This window comes from Rutidosis leptorrhynchoides, chromosome 4 (genome assembly GCF_046630445.1).
Source record: "Rutidosis leptorrhynchoides isolate AG116_Rl617_1_P2 chromosome 4, CSIRO_AGI_Rlap_v1, whole genome shotgun sequence".
NCBI classification, from domain to species: domain Eukaryota; kingdom Viridiplantae; phylum Streptophyta; class Magnoliopsida; order Asterales; family Asteraceae; genus Rutidosis; species Rutidosis leptorrhynchoides.
In genome coordinates, this window is record NC_092336.1 from 616,642,908 (window position 1) to 616,665,038 (window position 22,131).

A 22,131-nucleotide genomic window follows, 5' to 3' on the forward strand; every position below is an offset into this window, starting at 1 on the left:
GCAATTTTTTTTTTTTTTAACACAGCGGAAGACTTTATTAACAAACACACTATAAGTCACGTCATTACATTAATCTGAGTAATTAAGTTTAAGTTTACACAACGGTGTTACGTTTTTACAAAACATGATTTAAACAAAAGTCCACATCAGAGTAGGGTTGTCAAACATGTCTTCTGCATCAGCACCCATCCCGACTAGCAGTACCTAAACCTGCAAGGGGTAATTATGTGAGGGATTAGCGCACCGCTAAGTGAATGGAATCTATCTAACAGATATAGCTTAAGTCACACACAAGCTATATACTAACAACAACACATGCTAACTACCAACTAGCATACAATAAGACAATACGAGGATCGGCGGCTTGTACAAGCACACGACTCCTAGCTGATCGGACTTGAGTCTACCGATAGTCCCTGCTACTCAATTCACAGTATTGTTATCCAGATGCAGGGGATGCATCGTTCACACTATACTCTACAATCAGTAGCCTATGGACCCAACCTCCCCTAGGCACGGTTGACCTTATACGGACTCTAACCTCTCCTAGGCACGGTCTCGAGTCCCCAGTCTCCCTAGGCCCGACTGGTGCCATTCACACAGTGTACACATAATTCACATACAACATCAGGCATACTATACTATTCTAACATGGAAATTTCTACACTATGCATGGTAAAAGAGTCAACCACAGTAGCATGATATGTTACTTAAACTCTATCCGGAGATAGACCCACTCACCAATTACCAGCAACTGCTCAGTTATTATTTCTGAGCTTCCTCCTTGTCCTTATAACCTGAGAACAACACAAACAAAGTTAATATACATATTCAATAAATAATATAATCATTTCATACAATTAACTAGGTCATAACACCATATATTCATAATTTTATGAGTCTACATCATGACTTCATTCAATAATGGCATACAGGTGCGTGCAAAACACGACATACACTCTAAAACTCCTTTTTCGGCCCAAAAACAGTTTGATCTAGTTTCTTAAAAGTTCACCATTGAAAAGTATTCTTTATTACGATTCTAACGATAGTTTATTCATCAAAATCGGAGTTACGTTTTGAAAGTTACGCCCGTTTCAATTTCATAAAAGGTACTGTAGCAATAGTGGCACTGTAGCAACTCGGTACTGTAGCGAATAGTGACACTGTAGCAACACGGACTGTAGCAAATAGTGACACTGTAGCAACTCGGGGGTACTGTAGCAAATAGTGACACTGTAGCAACTCGGGGACTGTAGCAAATAGTGACACTGTAGCAACTCGGAGGTTCTGTAGCAAATAGGGACACTGTAGCAACTCGGGCACTGTAGCAAACAGTGACACTGTAGCAACTCGGGCACTGTAGCAAATAGTGACACTGTAGCAAATCGGGTACTGTAGCGAATAGTGTTTTCGTATACTGTAGCAAAATAATGTAGCAAAATACTGTAGCAACTGGGTTTCGAACCAGTTCGCTGATTTTGCGATTTTTCCCCAAAAACTCGATTTCTAAGTGTTTTTGACCAAATTTTAAGCACAAAAAAGTTACTAAACATATATACAACATATTTCTAACATCAATTGAGCATCACAAACACATATAATCAAGAATCAAGCATCAAAATGCATAAAATCCATATGAACCCAAAACTCATTTTGAGCAAAAATTAACACATGAATCTATGATATGCATACCTTATATTGATCACGAAATCACAAGGAATATATCTCTAGCTTCAATTAATCCAAAGGCTCACAAAATCAAATTAGGGTTTATGTGTGTGTTTGTGTATGCGTTCGGGTGTGTGTTTGATGAAATGAGAAATGGATAGAACTATCCAGATACATACACTTAAATGAGTTACAAACTCATACCCCATATCACACAGGTATTTACCAGTTATCTTATCTGATAACCTTTCGTATCTCCTTAAGCGGTCCTAACGGAGTCCAAATTAAATAAACCAACCTGTTCTGGGACCCTTATCACAAACTGGTCACAACACAATTATAATAAAACACTAATAAAATAATTAAAATAAAAGCACTTAAGACTAAGCACAAACCCTAAGGGCAAAATAGGCAACTTACAACTAGCCCTTCTGTAACACCCCAGCTTAACATGACCACAATATTGTCCGCTTTGCCCGCAGGCGCACGGCTTTTTCTTGGCGACCACACACGAGAAGCACTTTCCCAGGAGGTCACCCATCCTGGTAGTGCTCTCGCCCGAGCACGCTTAACTGCAGCGTACTCACACATCTGCTCTGCCTGTGGTCCCAAAACGCGTTGTGTCATTTAAGCGTAAGTATTACCTTATAATCCCATGATCACTCATGTCTGTGGGCGATGTGGGATTTGCCTAGGGTGTTACATTCACCCCCCCTCAGGGACTCATCGTCCTCGATGAGGTTTGCCCCACCACCCCCAACGGCACATGAGTGGCTCTGATACCATTCTGTAACACCCCAGCTTAACATGACTACAATATTGTCCGCTTTGCCCGCAGGCGCACGACTTTTTCTTGGCGACCACACACGAGAAGCACTTTCCCAGGAGGTCACCCATCCTGGTAATGCTCTCGCCCGAGCACGCTTAACTGCAGCGTACTCACACATCTGCTCTGCCTGTGGTCCCAAAACGCGTTGTGTCATTTAAGCGTGAGTATTACCTTATAATCCCATGATCACTCATGTTCGTGGGCGATGTAGGATTTGCCTAGGGTGTTACATTCACCCCCTTAGGGACTCATCTGTGATGACCCGGGAATTTTTGACTAAATTTAAACTTAATCTTTATATGATTTAGATACGATAAGCAAAGTCCGTTATGTTGCGTCTCAAAAATTTTGAACTATTTCATATATTCAATTGACCTTCGACCATTCTCGACGATTCATGAACCATTATTTGTAAATAAATGTGTATACATATAAAAATAAATAAAAATATATGTATAGAGTATATTAAATTAAATTATTTAATAATTGTAATACTCGTTGGACGTTTCGATTATTATTTAGAGAAGTTTAATACGAACTTATTTAAGTTTAAAATAATGGTGATCTAAAATAAGTTATATCAACTTTAGCTTTATAAAAATATATATTTAGAATCTATCTGATTAATTTTAAAAATATTTAATTTTGAGTTGGGATCGAGCTCGAATGACAGATCAATTTTATGGTTGATATTAAACAAGACTAAATATGAACTTATGTGAATTTGAAAAGTAACGTTGGACCATAATTAAGTTTTATGAATTTTAAGTTTGCTAAGAATATATATTTAGATACTTCGAATTGAATTTTAATACTCCGTATAGATTACCGGCAATTAAAAATAAATATTAGACACATCTTTTTAATCAGGTTTTAAAACAGTAATGATCGAAATAATTAAATGTACTTAATTTAAAATTTTGGGATTTTTTAGGAACACTTTTTATATCTAAGCTGTTTAACAATGAACCACGATATAATACTCGGGGAAATAAGTGTCGGCAGATAATGAGCTATGTTTCACATGTTTGAATTAGGAAGTTTAAACTACTGAATATTTAATTTATCTTTTTGTTGCTACTGAAATATATTAACACTATAGGTATACTTTCTTGACTTAACTCACAATTATGTTCTCCTTTTTGACAAGAGCAATCCAACTAAGTCTATAAAATTTATATATATCCTACCTACAACCACCTATGAAGAACCACACATATTTCCTTCTGTATTCATACAATACACAATACAAACCCACATCATCTTTATTCACCTTGTTCTTCTTCCCGTTTTCGCAGCTACAACCACACGCACCACCACCTTAAATCACCACCCAACAATCACTTTGTGATAATGTTCGACAAGACTCCCAAACAAACACCACCTTCGGCTTTCACTTCTAAATTCCTACCGATGAACGAAACCCACCACTTTCACCATAACAACAACCCACCATCAACGTCACCTGCTACCTTCATATTATTGCATGTTTATTATGTTTTGTTTTCGGATATCAAGAACCACCAAGTAACCACCTTCTTGATTTTAATACCGATCGACAACCACCAACCACGAGCCATTATCATCTAGTGCAACGTTTTTATGTTTCTCTATCATAAACACGCAGCAAATCGCCAAACTAACACGATCAAAAACTGCTGCTATTTGAGCGCGTTAAACCCAAATTTTTCTATTGTTTGTGCAGGCATAAACAGTCTCCATATCATCATCAAAACTACTACTATTCCGACGAAGTAAGCCACCACCATTACCATAACACACTTCCGTTTTTCTTTTTCTTTCTCTTGCATCTATTTCGAACAAACCATCTGAAATGTCCCGTTCTTATTGATTAAAAACGTTCCATATTAATTGATTTCGTTGCGAGGTTTTGACCTCTATATGAGACGTTTTTCAAAGACTGCATTCATTTTTAAAACAAACCATAACCTTTATTTCATAAATAAAGGTTTAAAAACCTTTACGTAGATTATTAAATAATGATAATCTAAAATATCCTGTTTACACACGACCATTACATAATGGTTTACAATACAAATATGTTACATCGAAATCAGTTTCTTGAATGCAGTTTTTACACAATATCATACAAACATGGACTTCAAATCTTGTCCTTATTTTAGTATACAACAGTGAAAGCTCTTAGTATTCACCTAAGAATAAACATGCTTTAAACGTCAACAAAAATGTTGGTGAGTTATAGGTTTAACCTATATATATCAAATCGTAACAATAGACCACAAGATTTCATATTTCAATACACATCCCATACATAGAGATAAAAATCATTCATATGGTGAACACCTGGTAACCGACATTAACAAGATGCATATATAAGAATATCCCCATCATTCCGGGACACCCTTCGGATATGATATAAATTTCGAAGTACTAAAGCATCCGGTACTTTGGATGGGGTTCGTTAGGCCCAATAGATCTATCTTTAGAGTTCGCGTCAATTAGGGTGTCTGTTCCCTAATTCTTAGATTACCAGACTTAATAAAAAGAGGCATATTCGATTTCGATAATTCAACCATAGAATGTAGTTTCACGTACTTGTGTCTATTTTGTAAATCATTTATAAAACCTGCATGTATTCTCATCCCAAAATATTAGATTTAACTAAACTATGTTCTAGTGATTACAAGTTTAAACCTTCGAATAAGATAGCTTTATATGTATGAATCGAATGATGTTATGAACATCATTACTACCTCAAGTTCCTTGGATAAACCTACTGGAAATGAGAAAAATAGATCTAGCTTCAAAGGATCCTTGGATAGCTTGAAAGTTCTTGAAGCAGAATCATGACACGAAAACAATTTCAAGTAAGATTTCCACTCGAAATAAGATTGTTATAGTTATAGAAATTGAATTAAAGTTTGAATATGATTATTACCTTGTATTAGAAAGATAACCTACTGTAAGTAACAAAGGTTTCTTGATCTTGGATGATTACTTGGAATGGATTTAGAAAACTTGGAAGTAAACTTGCAATCTTGGAAGTATTCTTGATTTTATGAAACTAGAACTTTTGGAATTTATGAAGAACACTTAGAACTTGAAGATAGAACTTGAGAGAGATCAATTAGATGAAGAAAATTGAAGAATGAAAGTGTTTGTAGGTGTTTTTGGTCGTTGGTGTATGGATTAGATATAAAGGATATGTAACTTTGTTTTCAAGTAAATAAGTCATGAATGATTACTCATATTTTTGTAATTTTATGAGATATTTCATGCTAGTTGCCAAATGATGGTTCCCACATGTGTTAGGTGACTCACATGGGCTGCTAAGAGCTGATCATTGGAGTGTATATACCAATAGTACATACATCTAAAAGCTGTGTATTGTACGAGTACGAATACGGGTGCATACGAGTAGAATTGTTGATGAAACTGAACGAGGATGTAATTGTAAGCATTTTTGTTAAGTAGAAGTATTTTGATAAGTGTATTGAAGTCTTTAAAAAGTGTATGAATACATATTAAAACACTACATGTATATACATTTTAACTGAGTCGTTAAGTCATCGTTAGTCGTTACATGTAAATGTTGTTTTGAAACCTTTAGGTTAACGATCTTGTTAAGTGTTGTTAACCCAATGTTTATAATATCAAATGAGATTTTAAATTATTATATTATCATGATATTATGATGTATGAATATCTCTTAATATGATATATATATACATTAAATGTCGTTACAACGATAATCGTTACATATATGTCTCGTTTCAAAATCATTAAGTTAGTAGTCTTGTTTTTACATATGTAGTTCATTGTTAATATACTTAATGATATGTTTACTTATCATAATATCATGTTAACTATATATATATATATCCATATATATGTCATCATATAGTTTTTACAAGTTTTAACGTTCGTGAATCACCGGTCAACTTGGGTGGTCAATTGTCTATATGAAACCTATTTCAATTAATCAAGTCTTAACAAGTTTGATTGCTTAACATGTTGGAAACACTTAATCATGTAAATAACAATTTCATTTAATATATATATAAACATGGAAAAGTTCGGGTCACTACAGTACCTACCCGTTAAATTAAATTTCGTCCCGAAATTTTAAGCAGTTGGAGGTGTTGACGTATCTTCTGAAAATAAATGCGGGTATTTCTTCTTCATCTGATCTTCTCATTCCCAGGTGAACTCGAGTCCTCTACGAGCATTCCATTGAAACCTTAACAATTGGTATCTTGTTTTGCTTAAGTCTTTTAACCTCACGATCCATTATTTCGACGGGTTCTTCGATAAATTGAAGTTTTTTGTTGATTTGGATTTCGTCCAACGGAATAGTGAGATCTTCTTTAGCAAAATATTTCTTCAAATTTGAGACGTGGAAAGTGTTATGTACAGCCGCGAGTTGTTGAGGTAACTCAAGTCGGTAAGCTACTGGTCCGACACGATCAATAATCTTGAATGGTCCAATATACCTTGGATTTAATTTCCCTCGTTTACCAAATCGAACAACGCCTTTCCAAGGTGCAACTTTAAGCATGACCATCTCTCCAATTTCAAATTCTATATCTTTTCTTTTAATGTCAGCGTAGCTCTTTTGTCGACTTTGAGCGGTTTTCAACCGTTGTTGAATTTGGATGATCTTCTCGGTAGTTTCTTGTATTATATCCGGACCCGTAATCTGTCTATCCCCCACTTCACTCCAACAAATCGGAGACCTGCACTTTCTACCATAAAGTGCTTCAAACGGCGCCATCTCAATGCTTGAATGGTAGCTGTTGTTGTAGGAAAATTCTGCTAACGGTAGATGTCGATCCCAACTGTTTTCGAAATCAATAACACAAGCTCGTAGCATGTCTTCAAGCGTTTGTATCGTCCTTTCGCTCCGCCCATCAGTTTGTGGATGATAGGCAGTACTCATGTCTAGACGAGTTCCCAATGCTTGCTGTAATGTCTGCCAGAATCTTGAAATAAATCTGCCATCCCTATCAGAGATAATAGAGATTGGTATTCCATGTCTGGAGACGACTTCCTTCAAATACAGTCGTGCTAACTTCTCCATCTTGTCATCTTCTCTTATTGGCAGGAAGTGTGCTGACTTGGTGAGACGATCAACTATTACTCAAATAGTATCCTAGCCACTTGCAGCCCTTGGCAATTTAGTAATGAAATCCATGGTAATGTTTTCCCATTTCCATTCCGGGATTTCAGGTTGTTGTAGTAGACCTGATGGTTTCTGATGTTCAGCTTTGACCTTAGAACACGTCAAACATTCTCCTACATATTTAGCAATATCGGTGGCCACCAAAAATGTTTCTTAAGATCCTTGTACATCTTCCCCGTTCCAGGATGTATTGAGTATCTGGTTTTATGAGCTTCTCTAAGTACCATTTCTCTCATATCTCCAAATTTTGGTACCCAAATCCTTTCAGCCCTATACTGGGTTCCGTCTTCCCGAATATTAAGATGCTTCTCCGATCCTTTAGGTATTTCATCCTTTAAATTTCCCTCTTTTAAAACTCCTTGTTGCGCCTCCTTTATTTGAGTAGTAAGGTTATTGTGAATCATTATATTCATAGATTTTACTCGAATGGGTTCTCTGTCCTTCCTGCTCAAGGCGTCGGCTACCACATTTGCCTTTCCCGGGTGGCTACCACATCTTGTTTCCATTGGGCCGTTTTATTTTGTTGGGCTGCGTTGGGCCAAAGAGAATAAGTGAAATATAATTGGGTTTCTTAATATACAAGAAACATAGAAATGGATTAGTGGTTTGGGATGATAGTGTGTGAACGAGAGGTCATGGGTTCGAATCCGGGCTAAGGCATTTTTTTAAAGCTTGTCTTCAAAGGTTGTACACTTTTATTTTTATTATTATTATTATTATTATTATTATTATTATTATTATTATTATTATTATTATTATTATTATTAGTATTATTATTATAATTATTATCATTATCATTATCAGTATTATTATCATTATTAATAGATATAGAATTATTATTATGAATGTCATATAAGTATTGATATTAAAACTATCCTTATTATTATTAAAAATTATCCAAAGTATCATATATTTTTTATTTACTATTATTATTATTTTAATTATTATTATAATTATTATTATTATTATTATTATCAATATTATTAAAAATTATAAACATTAATATTAGTATCATAATTAGTATTATCATCATTATTAGGTATATTTACTAATATTATTATTGTAAAATAATACAATTTTTTTATTTATTATTATTGATATTATTTTATCAAATGATTTTTTTAGTTATATAACACTATAGTTAATACATATAACATATCTGTATTACAATAAATATTAATTATTTAAAGTACAAATATTTAAATTAGTTATTAATGAAACATAAAATTTATTAGAATAACAATTATATCACTAATAATATACAAATTTGTTCGATTACAAATATATGTATTAATAGATATATAAATGATATAGGTTCGTGAATTCGAGGTCAACCCTACACTTGTTAAATGACGTCATATGTATTTTTACTACAAAATACAGTATGGTGAGTTCATTTGCTCCATTTTACTCTTTATATTTTTGGGAATGAGAATACATGCGCTGTTTTTATAACTGCTTTATTAAATGCTTTTGAAATATATTTTGAACTGCGAATACATGAAATGCTTTTATAAATGTTTGACGAGATAGACACAAGCAAAACATTCTTCGAATGAATTATTATGCAGACAGAAGTTCTGCAGATTATTGTTGAATTATGTGGACATGATAATTGCCACCGTTGAATTATGTGGACATGATAATTGCCACCGTTGAATTATGTGGACATGATAATTGCCACCATTGAATTATGTGGACATGATAATTGCCACCAATTGATATGAATGTTATGTATCGAGAGAATGATTTTATACACAGGTTATGTGTATGTTATTTTTGTGCACGAAATATGTGTACGGTTACTAAGATTTATGAAAGATGATTTCGTACACGAGAAAGGTGTACTGTATTTAAAAGATATCGCATGTACATTACAGGTGGGTATAGGATTCGGGCCCATTTGTACCATGCAGGATTTAAATCTTGTGTCTATCAAAATGATTAATTTTATTGTTTTATGATAAACTTACGAACTCACCAACCTTTTGGTTGACACTTTAAAGCATGTTTATTCTCAGGTACGAATGAAATCTTCCGCTGTACATTTGCTCATATTACATGGAGTCGTTCATGGCATATAGAGGTCAGAACCTCGCAATGGGACCAACTGTTGAAGACTTCGTCCAGATAGATTAGGACGGGTCTCTACAGGTGGTATCAGAGCAGTGGTTTTAGCGAACCAGGTCTTGCATTAGTGTGACTAACTGGTAGTTGTTTAGGTGCATTAGTGAGTCTGGACTTCGACCGTGTCTGCATGTCAAAAGTTTTGCTTATTATTTCTAGTCGAAAATCATCTGCTTATCATCTTTAGAAAATCACTTGCTTATCATTCTTACTCTAGACACATTTTACTGCTTTGATTGCATGAATAGTGTATAGACAAATTCATATCTTAGCGTACCTGTTATTGTTACCGATGCCTGACAGCTTCCGTAGATTCCTCCGTAACTTATGGAATTTTAGTATTATATATGCATATGTAAATTATGTATTGCAGGGTACTAATCTATATCCTATAATCTATTTCTTATCGAAAATCCTTCATCTGATCGTACGGGATGAATCTCTCAACCAGTTCGAGTCCCTCAGATTTCGATAGCTATTCCGATAGTTATTCCGACAGCTATTCCGACATGGATATTCACCTAAGCTCCTAAAGCGGTGTCACCAGAATGAATCAATCAATCAGCCATCCCCAATTCATCTGATGAGTTCGTAGTCGACTTAATCAACAAAAACGAGAAGAAGGCAATTCCTTTCCACCAACCAAATTTCCATCTTGGCGAAGAACCTGAAGCACTTACCGGCGAATCTATCTGAAACACCATTTTCAGCCTCATTTCTAGAGTAGTTCGACACGATTATATTCTATCCACAATTCTAAACCTTATTCATCCGCTCGTTTTTACTGACAATCATCCCGGAGTAATAGAAGAAGTCAACGAACTTCGCGCTCGAGTAATTAATTTGGAAAACGTGGTGCAAAACCTACCAACTTCAGCAATAGCACCGGCAACACCAGTACAACCAACAACCCAAGTTTCAACATCACACGCCTCAATATCTCATTCCGTACCTCGAGTATAATCATCGTTCTACGTATCGTTCTACATCAATTATCTTCGTTCAGTATGGCGATTATGTAATCTCTAATGTTTTAGAGATTATATATTCTTGTTCTAACAATAAATCAAATGAGATTAATATCACATTAACTCATTAAATCCGTTATTATATCTGAAGAAAATATATATGTATATATATTTTCATAAAGATTGTAATTAAAAATTCTTTCGTACAAACTGTTAATGGTGAAAATATTTTAACGGGTAGGTAATACCCGAGGAATATTTAGATTTCACATTAATAAGTTACATTGTACATTCTTCGAATTTGATTCAACAGTCATTTACTATCCTACTTACATCCACAGATATATGTATCCATTCACCGCAGAATAACCATTTTTATTCAAATTCATATTTGGATTTTGATTTATTAGAATACAACAAGTGGCATAATGAAGAAAATATTGGACAAAATAAAATCTGTTAGAAACAAACAAATTAACTATGAAGAAAATTTTGTTAAGAATCCACGCTAACTGTTCCTAGCTAACTGTTAATTTCGTATCACATTTTATTTATCGCAATTTATTTATCGCAATTTATATTCTCGCAATTTTATCGTCATCCAATTTTTGTTATTTATTTTACGCACTTTAAATATCGGGACACGTATACAAGGTTTTGACATATCATATCGACACATCTATATATATTATTTGGAATAACCATAGACACTCTATATGCAGTAATGCGGGAGTTAGCTATACAGGGTTGGGGTTGATTCTACAATAATATATATACTTTGAGTTGTGATCGAGTCTGAGACATGTACACGGGTCACGATACGTATTAATTAATTCGAATATTATATATTAAGCTATATATGAAATATTGGACTGTCAACTGTGGACTATCAACTGTGGGCTGCCGACATTGGACAATTAAAATGAATTAAAATATTAATTATAACATATGAAACTAAACAATTCTTCAAGTTTGCCACTTGATTTTATCTTAAACCTCATTTGTATCTTGACGATTACAATCAGCGTTCAAACCTTTCATGATTCTTGAAAACACCTCAATCGAAAAGATGAACCAACCACACTTCATCTACAGAAGAAAAGATTTATACATATAGTTATGCACCTGAAAACACTCAGAACCTGAGTAAACGTTTAACACGTATCTGCGCTAGATCCTTTGGCATTGTTATTACTGAAAATAACATTGCAATTCCTTTTCAAAATAGCCAGTTTTGTCACAGCTTCAGCAAGTCAACTTCGACTTTTCATCCGGATTGGTCTTATTATAACCTTGATATATAAGTTTGCCTTTCATCATCGTTACCGGGGAACCGTTTATATTCCACCACATTAGCAGTAAACTTACCAGCAACCTCGTTAATTTTTGACTTAAATCTCTATGATAAATCATTATATTCATTCATTGAAACCGTATCATATACTCATCCGCATCTTGTAACGAGAACTGACATACCAATTACCGGGAATCAGCAATCAGTACTTTGAAAACTCACAACATATCTACATCAACAGTTATATGTATAACATTCATCTCTTAGAATTATGATCTTTCATTATGAAATTCTGAAAAGCACTCAGTCTACAAATCAATACTATGAATGTTGAAAAAGCTGAATGAAGCAGCAGAAACCGTAGACAACCGTAAACGACCTCAACAGCCGAAAGTTGATGATAAAGAATTGTATGTTGGCAAAGTTCAGAAAAAGTTTGAAACTGAAAAACTAATTGAGCAAACTACGAAGGAGTCTCTGAACAAATCACAAGGACTAAACTTGTACATTAAGAATCCTGATGATTCTGTTTCTGATGAAATCTTTAGCGAATACCTTACTCCTGACTCTAAATTCTTGCGGACAAATTTTCTTCATCAGCCTTCAAACTTAGAAATTCCAAATAAATATCTTCGATATTTCTGAGGATATTTTCATAAAGATTATTGTCCAAAATTATTTATTTTTTTCCTGCTATCTATATTACATTATAAAGGAAACTACTTTAGTTTTTTAATTTCTTTAAAATTCGAGTTTGAATTATGAATGAATTTCTTCATCGCAACTTGATTCAAAAATTCCAAGATATCATCATATCTTTCATTATAAATATCCTCCATATTTCTGAAGATATTTTCATAACTATTTTTATCTGAATCATTAACCTATTAGTGCTATCAGTGTTACATCATATAGAAACTGTTAGTTTCTATATTCTGTAAACTTTCGAGCTTAAAATATGAATGTTATTGAAGTAATGTTGGGAACTGATGCATGAGTTAGTATAATATAATGACACTTGATCAACGTGATTATATTACAGTAAGTCATGCTGAGTTTCTAATGGAACGTGATGATTCACAGACTATAACGTCATCATGTGCTATGTTACATAACTCTTTCATTCTGATTAACTTATGAATGTATCAGGAAATATATATTCTTAATAGTTCTATTCTCAGTTATTCTTGTAATTTGACAAATCAAATCGTGCTATTACGTTCTTTCTTGTTTAGAACATGAAGTTCATTCAAAACCCCATACTTACGAATTATGAACCATTACTCGGCTTACTAGAGGTCAAGAAGAGAATAAGAAGGTAAAGAGCTCCAAAATATAAGAGAAAATATAAAGCCCAATAACAACACGGAGGTTACAAATCATGGATATCAATACAAATAGCAATATAAAGACACGGTATAATTAAGAATAGTATCACCCCAAGGTAATAGTAGAAGTCAATAGATTCTTCTGATGGAAGATTGAAAAGAAGGATGACAGAAATGATAATTAGAAAAATATCAAGGATTAAAACTGAATTAAGCATTTTCACAATCTTTTGGATGTATGAACTAAGAAAGAAAGTATAGGAATGGTGAGAATAATGGAACGGAAGAGCTTAATTTATAATGGAAATACCAGATAGAGTAATCGAGGCAGATTACAGTATTTAATTACAGAGATCTTAAATTCCTTACTCACCGAAGAATCAAATCTTTTCGATTTCGGAGATTTTCTATAAATCCCTTAAATTCCGGAATTCAACCCTGTTTACGTCAAAAACTAAGGAAAATCTTATTTTCTTCAATTCACTCTTTTGCGATAGCTTCATTCGTATTCTTAGAATAATCGAATTATTTTATCATTATTATTCAATGATGATAAACCTCTAATTATCAACTCATATTGGTCATGAAAACATTTTTATTGTTAACCATGACTACCTCACTCAAATTTCGGGACGAAATTTCTTTAACGGGTAGGTACTGTGATGACCCGGGAATTTTCGACTAAATTTAAACTTAATATTTATATGATTTAGATACGATAAGCAAAGTTCGTTATGTTGCGTCTCAAAAATTTTGAACTATTTCATATATTCAATTGACCTTCGACCATTATTGACGATTCATGAACCATTATTTGTAAATAAATGTGTATACATATAAAAATAAATATAAATATATGTATAGAGTATATTAAATAAAATTATTTAATAATTGTAATACTCGTTGGACGTTTCGATTATTATTTAGAGAAGTTTAATACGAACTTATGTAAGTTTAAAATAATGGTGATCTAAAATAAGTTATATCAACTTTAGCTTTATAAAAATATATATTTAGAATCTATCTGATTAATTTTAAAAAATATTTAATTTTGAGTTGGGATCGAGCTCGAATGACAGATCAATTTTATGGTTGATATTAAACAAGACTAAATATGAACTTATGTGAATTTGAAAAGTAACGTTGGACCATAATTAAGTTTTATGAATTTTAAGTTTGCTAAGAATATATATTTAGATACTTCGAATTGAATTTTAATACTCCGTATAGATTACTGGCAATTAAAAATAAATATTAGACACACCTTTTTAATCAGGTTTTAAAACAGTAATGATCGAAATAATTAAATGTACTTAATTTAAAATTTTGGGATTTTTTAGGAACACTTTTTATATCTAAGCTGTTTAACAATGAACCACGATATAATACTCGGGGAAATAAGTGTCAGCAGATAATGAGCTATGTTTCACACATTTGAATTAGGAAGTTTAAACTACTGAATATTTAATATATCTTTTTGTTGCTACTGAAATATATTAACACTATAGGTATACTTTCTTGACTTAACTCACAATTATGTTCTCCTTTTTGACAAGAGCAATCCAACTAAGTCTATAAAATTTATATATATCCTACCTACAACCACCTATGAAGAACCACACATATTTTCTTCTGTATTCATACAATACACAATACAAATCCACATCATCTTTATTCACCTTGTTCTTCTTCCCGTTTTCGCAGCTACAACCACACGTACCACCACCTTAAATCACCACCCAACAATCACTTTGTGATAATGTTCGACAAGACTCCCAAACAAACACCACCTTCGGCTTTCACTTCTAAATTCCTACCGATGAACGAAACCCACCACTTTCACCATAACAACAACCCACCATCAACATCACCTGCTACCTTCATATTATTGCATGTTTATTATGTTTTGTTTTCGGATATCAAGAACCACCAAGTAACCACCTTCTTGATTTTAATACCGATTGACAACCACCAACCACGAGCCATTATCATCTAGTGCAACGTTTTTATGTTTCTCTATCATAAACACGCAGCAAATCGCCAAACTAACACGATCAAAAACTGCTGCTATTTGAGCGCGTTAAACCCAAATTTTTCTATTGTTTGTGCAGGCATAAACAGTCTCCATATCATCATCAAAACTACTACTATTCCAACGAAGTAAGCCACCACCATTACCATAACACACTTCCGTTTTTCTTTTTCTTTCTCTTGCATCTATTTCGAACAAACCATCAACCAAGCATCAGCTCCATCAAACTTTTAATCATGGTTGCTGCAACATAATAAATTCTACAAGATCAATAATGGAAAGCTTTTTATGTTAATGAGTAAAAATCATAACGATGATGATGAACCTGCTGTACGAGTAATGCATGTTTGAATCCTACCCACAACACCAATTTAACCTTGATTGTTACAGTTATGATTTTTCCAAATATTTGTTGCTGCTATTAATTCAACATTCGAACACCACCACTTCTCCCCTACGACTGGACTTGAGCTACTATTCGACTTGTTTAATATTGTTCACAAACAAAGACCACCCCTATTTGATCGAAGTCACCATTTACCATCATGTTTCTGTTTACTCCTATCTCGCTACTGCAGCTGTTGACAAAGATGATGATGATCGTGACGGTTCCTGTTACGATTATTTTCTTGTGCCTGTTTCAGCGAACTATAGATGGATGAATGATGATGATTTTCTTTTCGTAAAACGATGATGATGAATATACAAAGAGTATGATGATGATTAGGATGATGGAAAAAGCGATGATAATGATGTAGGCCGGTGAGGAATTATGACAAGAAGCTGTGATTATAATTGATTGATAGTTGCTTTTACATATAATAAGAAGAGGGAGGGGGCCATGAGGAGACGTTCATGAACCCACGCACATATTTTTTTTTATTTTAACCCGATATTGATTTGGGTTATTAGTGGATCGTTATATTGGATTGTTATAATTTAGACAGTTGGGCCACGTATTGTTTCCATTGGGCCGTTTTATTTTGTTGGGCTGCGTTGGGCTAAAGAGAATAAGTGAAATATAATTGGGTTTCTTTATATACAAGAAAGATAGAAATGGATTAGTGGTTTGGGATGATAGTGTGTGAACGAGAGGTCATGAGTTCGAATCCGGGCTAAGGCATTTTTTTTAAAGCTTGTCTACAAAGGTTGTACACTTTTAGTTTTATTATAATTATTATTATAATTATTATTATTATTATTATTATTATTATTATTATTATTATTATTATTATTATTATTATTATTATAATTTTTATCATTATCATTATCAGTATTATTATCATTATTAATAGATATAGAATTATTATTATGAATGTCATATAAGTATTGATATTAAAACTATCCTTATTATTATTAAAAATTAACCAAAGTATCATTTTTTTTTATTTACTATTATTATTATTTTAATTATTATTATTATTATTATTATTATTATTATTATCAATATTATTAAAAATTATAAACATTAATATTAGTATCATAATTAGTATTATCATCATTATTAGGTATATTTACTAATATTATTATTGTAAATTAATACAATTTTTTATTTATTATTATTGATATTATTTTATCAAATGATTTTTTTAGTTATATAACACTATAGTTAATACATATAACATATCTGTATTACAATAAATATTAATTATTTAAAGTACAAATATTTAAATTAGTTATTAATGAAACATAAAATTTATTAGAATAACAATTATATCACTAATAATATACAAATTTGTTCGATTACAAATATATGTATTAATAGATATATAAATGATATAGGTTCGTGAATTCGAGGTCAACCCTACACTTGTTAAATGACGTCATATGTATTTTTACTACAAAATACAGTATGGTGAGTTCATTTGCTCCATTTTACTCTTTATATTTTTGGGAATGAGAATACATGCGCTGTTTTTATAACTGCTTTATTAAATGCTTTTGAAATATATTTTGAACTGCGAATACATGAAATGCTTTTATAAATGTTTGACGAGATAGACACAAGCAAAACATTCCTCGAATGAATTATTATGCAGACAGAAGTTCTGCGGATTATTGTTGAATTATGTGGACATGATAATTGCCACCGTTGAATTATGTGGACATGATAATTGCCACCGTTGAATTATGTGGACATGATAATTGCCACCAATTGATATGAATGTTATGTATCGAGAGAATGATTTTATACACAGGTTATGTGTATGTTATTTTTGTGCACGAAATATGTGTACGGTTACTAAGATTTATGAAAGATGATTTCGTACACGAGAAAGGTCAACTGTATTTAAAAGATATCGCATGTACATTACAGGTGGGTATAGGATTCGGGCCCATTTGTACCATGCAGGATTTAAATCTTGTGTCTATCAAAATGATTAATTTTATTCTTTTATGATAAACTTATGAACTCACCAACCTTTTGGTTGACACTTTAAAGCATGTTTATTCTCAGGTACGAATGAAATATTCCGCTGTACATTTGCTCATATTACATGGAGTCGTTCATGGCATATAGAGGTCAGAACCTCGCAATGGGACCAACTGTTAAAGACTTCGTCCAGATGGATTAGAACGGGTCTCTACAGGTGGTATCAGAGCGGTGGTTTTAGCGAACCAGGTCTTGCATTAGCGTGACTAACTGGTAGTTGTTTAGGTGCATTAGTGAGTCTGGACTTCGACCGTGTCTGCATGTCAAAAGTTTTGCTTATCATTTCTAGTCGGAAATCATCTGCTTATCATCCTTAGGAAATCACTTACTTATCATTCTTAGTCTAGATACATTTTACTGCTTTGATTGCATGAATAGTGTATAGACAAATTCATATCTTAGCGTACCTGTTATTGTTACCGATGCCTGACAGCTTCCGTAGTTTCCTCCGTAACTTATGGGATTTTAGTATTATATATGCATATGTAAATTATGTATTGCAGGGTACTAATCTATATCCTATAATCTATTTCTTATCAAAAATCCTTCATCTGATCGTACGGGATGAATCCCTCAATCAGTTCGAGTCCCTCAGATTTCGATAGCTATTCCGATAGTTATTCCGACAGCTATTCCGACATGGATATTCACCTAAGCTCCGAAAGCGGTGTCACCAGAATGAATCAAACAATCAGCCATCCCCAATTCATCTGATGAGTTCGTAGTCGACTTAATCAACAAAAACGAGAAGAAGGCAATTCCTTTCCACCAACCAAATTTCCATCTTGGCGAAGAACCTGAAGCACTTACCAGCGAATCTATCCGAAACACCATTTTCAGCCTCATTTCTAGAGTAGTTCGACACGATTATATTCTATCCACAATTCTAAACCTTATTCATCCGCTCGTTTTTACCGACAATCATCCCGGAGTAATAGAAGAAGTCAACGAACTTCGCGCTCGAGTAATTAATTTGGAAAACGTGGTGCAAAACCTACCAACTTCAGTAACAGCACTGGCAACACCAGTACCACCAACAACCCAAGTTTCAACATCACATGCCTCAATATCTCATTCCGTACCTCGAGTATAATCATCGTTCTACGTATCGTTCTACATCAATTATCTTCGTTCAGTATGGCGATTATGTAATCTCTAATGTTTTAGAGATTATATATTCTTGTTCTAACAATAAATCAAATGAGATTAATATCACATTAACTCATTAAATCCGTTATTATATCTGAAGAAAATATATATGTATATATATTTTCATAAAGATTGTAATTAAAAATTCTTTCGTACAAACTGTTAATGGTGAAAATATTTTAACGGGTAGGTAATACCCGAGGAATATTTAGATTTCACATTAATAAGTTACATTGTACATTCTTCGAATCTGATTCAACAGTCATTTACTATCCTACTTACATCCACAGATATATGTATCCGTTCACCGCAGAATAACCATTTTTATTCAAATTCATATTTGGATTTTGATTTATTAGAATACAACAAGTGGCATAATGAAGAAAACATTGGACAAAATAAAATCTGTTAGAAACAAACAAATTAACTATGAAGAAAATTTTGTTAAGAATCCACGCTAACTGTTCCTAGCTAACTGTTCCTAGCTAACTGTTAATTCCGTATCACATTTTATTTATCGCAATTTATTTATCACAATTTATATTCTCGCAATTTTATCGTCATCCAATTTTTGTTATTTATTTTACGCACTTTAAATATCGGGACACGTATACAAGGTTTTGACATATCATCTCGACACATCTATATATATTATTTGGAATAACCATAGACACTCTATATGCAGTAATGCAGGAGTTAGCTATACAGGGTTGAGGTTGATTCTACAATAATATATATACTTTGAGTTGTGATCGAGTCTGAGACATGTACACGGGTCACGATACGTATTAATTAATTCGAATATTATATATTAAGCTATATATGAAATATTGAACTGTCAACTGTGGACTATCAACTGTGGACTGTCGACATTGGACAATTAAAATGAATTAAAATATTAATTATAACATATGAAACTAAACAATTCTTCAAGTTTGCCACTTGATTTTATCTTAAACCTCATTTGTATCTTGACGATTACAATCTGCGTTCAAACCTTTCATGATTCTTGAAAACACCTCAATCGAAAAGATGAACCAACCACACTTCATCTACGGAAGAAAATATTTATACATATAGTTATGCACCTGAAAACACTCGGAACCTGAGTAAACGTTTAACACGTATCTGCGCTAGATCCTTTGGCATTGTTATTACCGAAAATAACATTGCAATTCCTTTTCAAAATAGCCAGTTTTGTCACAGCTTCAGCAAGTCAACTTCGACTTTTCATCCGGATTGGTCTTATTATAACCTTGATATATAAGTTTGCCTTTCGTCATCGTTACCGGGGAACCGTTTATATTCTACCACATTAGCAGTAAACTTACCAGCAACCTCGTTACTTTTTGACTTAAATCTCTATGATAAATCATTATATTCATTCATTGAAACCGTATCATATACTCATCCTCATCTTGTAACGAGAACTGACATACCAATTACCGGGAATCAGCAATCAGTACTTTGAAAACTCACAGCATATCTACATCAACAGTTATATGTATAACATTCATCTCTTAGAATTATGATCTTTCATTATGAAATTCTGAAAATCACTCAGTCTACAAATCAATACTATGAATGTTGAAAAAGCTGAATGAAGCAGCAGAAACCGTAGACAACCGTAAACGACCTCAACAGCCGAAAGTTGATGATAAACATTAATATTATTATTATTATTATTATTATTATTATTATTATTATTATTATTATTATTATTATTATTATTATTATTATTATTATCAATATTATTAAAAATTATAAACATTAATATTAGTATCATAATTAGTATTATCATCATTATTAGGTATATTTACTAATATTATTATTGTAAAATAATACAATTTTTTTATTTATTATTATTGATATTATTTTATCAAATGATTTTTTTAGTTATATAACACTATAGTTAATACATATAACATATCTGTATTACAATAAATATTAATTATTTAAAGTACAAATATTTAAATTAGTTATTAATGAAACATAAAATTTATTAGAATAACAATTATATCACTAATAATATACAAATTTGTTCGATTACAAATATATGTATTAATAGATATATAAATGATATAGGTTCGTGAATTCGAGGTCAACCCTACACTTGTTAAATGACGTCATATGTATTTTTACTACAAAATACAGTATGGTGAGTTCATTTGCTCCCTTTTACTCTTTATATTTTTGAGAATGAGAATACATGCGCTGTTTTTATAACTGCTTTATTAAATGCTTTTGAAATATATTTTGAACTGCGAATACATGAAATGCTTTTATAAATATTTGACGAGATAGACACAAGCAAAACATTCCTCGAATGAATTATTATGCAGACAGAAGTTCTGCGGATTATTGTTGAATTATGTGGACATGATAATTGCCACCGTTGAATTATGTGGACATGATAATTGCCACCATTGAATTATGTGGACATGATAATTGCCACCAATTGATATGAATGTTATGTATCGAGAGAATGATTTTATACACAGGTTATGTGTATGTTATTTTTGTGCACGAGATATGTGTACGGTTACTAAGATTTATGAAAGATGATTTCGTACACGAGAAAGGTGTACTGTATTTAAAAGATATCGCATGTATACTACAGGTGGGTATAGGATTCGGGCCCATTTGTACCATGCAGGATTTAAATCTTGTGGTCTATCAAAATGATTAATTTTATTGTTTTATGATAAACTTATGAACTCACCAACCTTTTGGTTGACACTTTAAAGCATGTTTATTCTCAGGTACGAATGAAATCTCCCGCTGTACATTTGCTCATATTACATGGAGTCGTTCATGGCATATAGATGTCAGAACCTCGCAATGGGACCAACTATTGAAGACTTCGTCCAGATGGATTAGGACGGGTCTCTACATCATCGTCCTCGATGAGGTTTGCCCCACCACCCCCAACGGCACATGAGGGGGTCTGATACCATTCTGTAATACCCCAGCTTAACACGCTTTGCCCGCAGGCGCACGGCTTTTTCTTGGCGATCACACACGAGAAGCACTTTCCCAGGAGGTCACGCATCCTGGTAGTGCTCTCGCCCGAGCACGCTTAACCACAACGTACTCGCACTTCTACTCAGCCTGTGATCCCAAAACGCGTTGTGT